The sequence below is a fragment of the Labrus mixtus genome, chromosome 18 (genome assembly GCF_963584025.1).
Source record: "Labrus mixtus chromosome 18, fLabMix1.1, whole genome shotgun sequence".
Lineage (NCBI taxonomy): Eukaryota > Metazoa > Chordata > Actinopteri > Labriformes > Labridae > Labrus > Labrus mixtus.
The window spans coordinates 1,742,466-1,749,999 of NC_083629.1; the positions used below are offsets into that span (position 1 = coordinate 1,742,466).

The 7,534-nt window shown below is 39.4% G+C and overlaps 1 long non-coding RNA gene across 1 annotated transcript; it reads left to right on the plus strand.

The window, feature by feature from the left end:
- The first annotated feature begins 6,408 nt into the window (after nucleotides 1–6,408).
- Nucleotides 6,409–6,665, plus strand: LOC132993383 (uncharacterized). The gene is made up of 2 exons (XR_009676461.1): nucleotides 6,409–6,440; nucleotides 6,566–6,665. It is a non-coding gene; the product is annotated as an uncharacterized LOC132993383 (long non-coding RNA).
- The last annotated feature ends 869 nt before the right edge of the window (nucleotides 6,666–7,534 follow it).

Sequence of the window (7,534 nt, forward strand, 5' to 3'; positions counted from 1 at the left end):
GATATTGTGTGGTGATAGAAGTTGATTCAAGTGTTTGAGGCAGTCTGTTGTCCTGCAGTGGTCTGTAAAAAAAGAAGAGCTGCTGTATGGGATCAACTGCCTGTCAATAAGATTTTAAACTTCTAGAACTTGTACTTACTATACTTACTATATTTTGTGCACACAGGTAAAGTGTCAATTTAAATTCAAAAGTTAAAATACAAAATTAAAGAGGTAGAGATGGACAGTGATCAGACTAACAGATGTAAACAGACGTGAACAGAACTATATGCAGTAAACGGGAAATATATATATAGTTATATGTATAGTATAGTTATACGAATGCAGGAACATTATTGTTGAAGACACACTTCTTGATTTGGATCAGCAGCCTTCAAAGATGGCAGATTCACGTAAGCTGTTTCTTGATCTCCAGAAACTTTCACAAAAAGAGCTGAAGTTTAATTTACATATTGTCACTGGAGGAAGCACATGATTCCAAGAGGACTTAGACTGAACAAATGACCTTCATTTCGCTATGAGAATGATGATTTCAAAAACAAATGGGAAGCAATTCTCAACAACTGCTCCCTAGATTTGATCCTATCACTTATTGAGCAAGCCAGAAAACAGAAATTGGCCTTTCAAACACAGATTGAAGAACTCGAAGCCCAGCTGTCTGAGATGGAATCGAAGGATCACAGATTACCCTTTGAGAATAAAATGAAAGAAGACCTGGACAAGCTATCAGCAAAATTAAAACAGGCAAACATTTCTAAATTCAAACAAGATCTCAATGATTACAGCACAGGTTCCATTTATGACTGGGGCAAAAAACAAAACCACAGACGCAGGAAAGTGTCTTTCAATCTCCCAAGCTGAAGATGATGATGTCAAGAACACTGAGAGCACAAATAACCATCATCAAACTACGGAGACCCTTGGCACTCATGATTTTTTAAATTTCATCCTAGGCCTTACAACCAACTGTACAGAAGAGGAAGAGAAAAACGTGGAGGGGCAGGAGGGGGCCGGCGTCCCTTTCGACGTCCAACCACGTCTCAACGCACCATGATAGACATTGTCCAGAGGTTTTAGGCACTTTGGCCTTCGACAATTCAATAGAAAGAGCTGCACAGTGTTCCCTATTGTCCAAGGACTCAACAAAATCGCTGACTACTTTTAATGACTATTGACTGAGACAAAATCCACGATTTCCATCCTTTTTATATCCTCCCAAAAGTCTACAAAATCTTGGATAATACACCAGGTAGACCAATTATTAGTGGAAATGACTCTATTACAGAACCTGCCTTTAAATTCATTGACTACTTTATTAAGCCATTTGTTGAAAAATTGCTTTCTTACATTCAAGACAGCACTCATGTCCTAAAAGAAGTAGCAGAAAAACAGAATATTGGCTCCTGCATAATGGCCACCATGGATGTTGAGTCCATTTACAGCAACATTGTGCATGATGAAGGCCTGGAGGCCTTGAGACACTATCTGAGGTCAAGACCTAATGACCTTAAGCCCCCTAGTTAAAAACAATGTCTTCTTATTCCAAGATAAATGGTAATCCTAATTTCTAATACGAAAACTGCCTGTTTGTAAACTAACTGCATATGTTTTACATAAAAATGTAGGCAACATATTTTCAAATTCTTGTAAACTCAGACACTGGCTGAGACGTTTCATCGACCATCTGGGAGAAGATGTGAGTGTCTTGATCAAGGACATTGAGGTTAGTAAACAGGTGTGTGTGCGTGCATGCGTGTGTGTTTTATATGTGTGTGTGTGTGTGTGTGTTCATTCTGAAGTTATATCATGTGTCCCACAAATTCAATGTTATGTAAATAAAAAGGCTGGTGGGGTGCTTTAAAGTTCTATTTATTATTTTTGGGCTATTTGCCTTTATTTGATAGGATATTAGATAGAGTTGGAAATCAGGAGAGAGAGTGAAATGCAGGAAAGGAGCCGCAGGTTGTTCTTAAACCCGGTCCGCCTGCTTGGAGGACTATAACCTCTTTGAGGAGTGCGACCTTACCACAAGGCCTTCTGTTTTGCAGCAGGTTCTTTGAGTCCTGTAGGTTGTGATATGGAGACAAAGGGGCAGAGGCATGATTAAATACAGAGAGGCACTCCTCAAGGTCTTTATGCATTTAGACCTTGATGTCCTGTGTATTTGCAGAACACATGTCTGAAAGTACTTCAAGATGTTTTGGTTCTTCAGAATCACTGTTGCTACCACTGTCTTTACAGTGGATTTAACCAGCTTATATACAGATGTGTAGCATGTATTATGGTTTTAAATAATGTTGTTAAATGTGTGAAGTGAATGTTTTAAATAAATGTGACGTGAAATGTGTACGTGTACAGTGGGTTTGTTTTCATTAGTCTGATAACCAAGTGAAGTATTTGGTAAATATAGTTAAAAAAAAAAAAGAAAAAAAGACAACTTATGGTAACAGTTATTTTTGATAAATCTGTAATATACAGATAATTTATTGATTTGTTAAACAAAAGCTTGTTTTTTAGTTCAATCTACTTAATATTTCACTTGTTTCTACTAAATATTTCCACTGGTTTTGTCTGATGATTTCTGTTGCATTGACTTAGGATTTCAATCATTTCTACTCAATTTTATTTAGTTAGTTCTACTTATATTATTTACACATTTATTCAATTATTGTAAATAAAGGCACTTTTTAGATCAAATAAAACAGTGATAAAGTCATAAGTTCAGATTTATTTGAAAAATATAAAGAATCTAAAATGTTTTAAATGATTATTTAAATAAAATGTTAGTCTGAGGCTTCATACTGGTCTGTGGTGGTCTCTGAAGGTCTGTGGTGGTCTCTGAAGGTCTATGGGGGTTTCTAAGGGTCTGTGGAGGTATCTGTAGGTCTGTGGTGGTCTCTGAGGGTCTGTGGAGGTCCCTGAAGGTCTGTAGATGTCTCTGAAGGTCTGTAGTGGTTCAGGGTTCAGACAGTGTAATCCTGGTAGTCTCCGGCGTTGGGTGGTGCTGTGGATCCTCAGGGCCAACCAGTCCTGCTCGGCAGAACCTAGAGCTGCACTGAGACCACATAAACAAAGACACTGTTAGGCCGTGTTCACACTTGACTTCTTTTTTCACCTGCCAGCGCCTTTTATTACATACAAGCCTATGGAAAAAGTATGAGCCTTTTTAAAAAGCGGACGCCTTTTTCAGTTGAATTATTTCAACTTTTCAGAAAAGCGCTGGGTGACGTCAAGCGCCTGTCTGACAGCTGACCAATCAGGACGAGTAGTAACCTACATCCCTAGTTACCGGTGCTCTAAAAGATGTCATGCACTCAAAAACGGCTAACTTCCACCAGATATGTGTGCATTGCGTGTCCGCTCCGGTCTGTTATGGGTCCGTGCATCCTCATCCGTCAACATCCACCGGCTGCGTTCTCAGTCTACAGCACAGCCGGAGTATGAAGACAAAGGAAATTCCATGGTAATTTAACAGATTCACTCACGACAGCACGAGATAATATGATGTTCGTGGTATAAAACTCAGTAAAAACCTAATAAACAAACACAAACGGTGGTTTTTCTGAACCGTCAAAACGGAGGGTGTTATTCTGAAAATAAACCGGATGTTTTATCAGTGTCTGACTTCCCGTCCCGCTTGTTCTTTTTTGTGCTAAATTGATGCGTTGTGTTCCGGCACGGTTGCACCGCAGACTAGATCCCGTTGTTAAGGTTACAGAACACTCACACATAAGCGCTCCAAAGGCACTGAAAGCAGCGTTTTTTTCTGAAAAAATAAGTCAAGAGTGAACACGGCCTTAGTGTGCAGATCAAACCAGTTCAATCAGGAGAGACAAGTAAATGATTGAAAGATGAAAGGTTTATTTTACATATGTGACATAAAATGACTGTCAGAATATTTTGCGCTTGAACTCTACAGGGAGACAGGTTGATTGAAGATGTCTGCCCTGAGCGGCAACAAGATCTATCCCCCCCAAAAGAAAGGGCACAAGCCCTGCTGAAAGCACAGCTTTATATTTCCCTCAGAAAGAAGTGTTTGCTTACCGAACTGGGTCGACACATTCAACGAATAAATTATCAAAAATGGCATATCGGTTAAACACAACAAATAAATTGTGCATGATAGCAAAACGGCGTGAACCTAATCGAATAGAAACATTCCCTTTCCAGAAACGCCACTAGATCTTTTTGATATGAATAGCTTTGAAATTATGCTTTACATGACACTGAACTTATAACGAGAAGGAGGTTGATTGAATCGGTCCACTTTTAACTACTTTCAGTTTGAAATAGATCAGTATCCACTTAAACACAGCCTTATAACCCCCCAAAACAAAAGTTACTTACCAGTAGGAGTAAAATGTTAATGACAATACACTGCTAAGAGAGAAAGCACATAGTTCTAGGCATGACGCTGATTAGTGATTAACGAGAACTGTGTGAACAAGAGAATATAAAATGCATCCTACCATGTGACAGAACAAACCATGATGACCTGATTAGCCAGCAATGGTAGAGGCAGCTATGTGTGATGCTTGCAGACAGCAATGGACAGTAATGCCCTGCATGGGATGAGAAATGCTTAGGCCTGCAATGGCAAGATGACAGATGTGATAAAACCAGAAACGACAATGATAAGAGCTGCATAGCTAGTCCTTTTGAAGGGTGTAACAAGACCACAAGTAACTGAACTCAAAAGCACAACTCACAAAAAACAGTCTTCACTTCTAAAGCAGACAGTATCCAAAAAAGTGATCCAAGTGGAAACAAAGGGCTTGTACGCTTCTCACAGGGGACAAAGACGAACTGGCACTGAAGAAAGGGAAGCCACAGACTAAATACTAAGGTGAGGGGGAAGACAACGAGTTGCAGCTGGGAACAATCAGGGCGGGGCAGACAATCACACAGGTGGGAAACACAGGAGGGCAGGAAGTGAAGGATCTGAAATGAGAGGAGAGGTTAGTGACCCAAAACAGAAAATAATACAAGTGGAAATTAAAACATAACCTAAGACACAGAGCTGGACATGACAAAGGGTAGTTTTCTAAACTCAATTGATGTGCCGATTTGAGTCTCTTGATTTACCAACGGACCAAACCAGCTGAATGCCGGACTTATGATAAGGAACTGAGAATGGTAAGATAATGCAGTTACGTTTAAACGCCATGCTATTAAAACCAAATTATACTCAACTACTGGGATGCTAAAACCACATACCACCACAAGTTATATGCAATAATTAGTAAACAATGTGCTGACAATATAATTCTGAGATGAAAATGTATGTTAGCATAAGATAGAGTAGATATTTTTTTTAAGTATGACAATGATGAAATAATGTTGATTTGCCAACTGATGTCTCCATAAACATTCGACATTGGCCCGAAGGAAATTAAAAGTCACGAGACCAAACAAACGGCATGAATTCTGAGCAAAGAACATTAGCATGGCAAAGAATGAAACGTGTAGCCATTAGTGACTGCTGATTGATAAGATTGAACAGATTTCAAAATGTGCTGTAACAATGAATGAGTTTTGGGTGTATCACTCAATTCATGAGTATCCATGTTAATGGTCTGCAGGGACTGGTTATGTGAGCTATTCCCGGAAATGATCAAGTCAGAGTGAACCCTGTAATGAATTAAATCTGAAAAGAAAAAATCATGTGTAAGGCAAAAATAACGAGGATACGCCAAATGCTTTGCTGACAAATGAATACATGAAAAGCACACATATGAACCATTTAACCATATCAGAAGAACATAATTTGATTGATGTTAAAATGTAAAAATTACCAGGACTTGGCCGCTGGATAGTTTATATTTGCCAGATCTGAAATCACGAGAACTGCATCCCTCCGATGGAACGGCCTACGGGGTCAGGATGTTTCCCTGCCATAGACTGAATTTCCCTACCAGAGAGAGGCTGTGCCGCGGAGGCTGATGCCTTGTTTTTTTGATTGATTGTATTGAGTTAGCCACAGAGTATCAGGTGGAGATCGGCGTTGAGACTGCAGCTGAGGGTCCCCGAGATTGAAACGGTAACGTAAACATCTGACCTCGCATCTGATGGGTTGAAGTTGCTCGTAACAATGGCATGAATGAACTAGTGGAAGAGAAAGCCATTTTTAAAAGAGACAGCAACAATGTGATAGGCTAACAATGAGGGAGTGGAGCAGTGCTATTGGATAGATGTGACCAGGTGATGATTACGAGAAGTAATGAGTGAGCATGCGTGGAGGAGTGATTTGACATGGTATGAGAATAAACAATAAAACAAGTGTGCAAAATATAGTCTCCCTGTCTGAACTTTCGCTAGAGCTACATATAAACCAGATCAAACCAGATCAAAACAGATAAACCAGAGCAAACCAGATACACCAGATCAAACTAGATAAACCAGATCAATCCAGATCAATCCAGATAAACCAGATCAAACCAGTTCAAACCAGATCAAACCAGATAAACTGGATTCCCCAGATCCAAACAGATCAGACCAGATAAACCAGATCAAACCAGATAAACCGGATTCCCCAGATCTGAACAGATCAAACATGATCCATTAGATCAAACTAGATCAAACCAGATCAAACAGGATCCATTAGATCAAACCAGATCAAACAGGATCCATTAGATCAAACCAGATAAACCACATCAAACAGGATCCATAAGATCAAACCAGATCAAACGGGATCCATTAGATCAAACTAGATCAAACAGTATCCATCTTCCATCAGTATCTTTTGGCCAGTCTGCTTTCTCTGCAAAGGGGGCAAAACTTTGGAACTCTCTGCCCACTGGCATAAAATTAGAGAGCAACAGTAATGCTTTTAACAGAGGACTCAAACAATGGTAAAATCAAAACAACAGTGCTCACATGAATAGCTTCTGACTGGTTTATTGTTTGATCATGCTGCCTTTGCTCTACGGTTCTATTTATTTATTCTCCCATTATTGTTTTCTCTGTTTATCGCTTTTCTCCCTATCTTAATTGTTTTCTTTTCAAAAGCCTCCTGTGGACAGGTGTTGAGAACTAGCATGCTTGCTAAAACACTTAAACAATGCATCTGGTTCGTCCAATGTATCTGTGATGTCCATGCCAAATGAAGTCTATTATTATTATTATGTGGCGGACTGTTATTTTTTATTTTTATTTTATGTTTACATATAGTCATGATGAAAGTTACTTATCGGAAACGGCTCACTACATGCGCGATTATAGCCTAAATAAAATCGTCGGTTTGAATGATTATGATGACATGGATCTGTCAGTAAAGTTTGATATTTAGTTATATAAAATGTGGAAGAGACATCAATATACCTTCTGCAGGCCTCAATTCACCACTTCACCGTCTGTATCGCCAATTTCCCATGCCTCCAAAATTAACGTACGCCTGGGTCAGAGTTTGCTTACCGGTGCACACATTTTACCGTCAGGTTTGTTTTTATAGATCACAAACGTTGCGTGGGAAAAGGCATACGCCAGTTTCAGACCCGTTTTGTGCGTACGCAACGGTTATAAATGAGACCCCTGG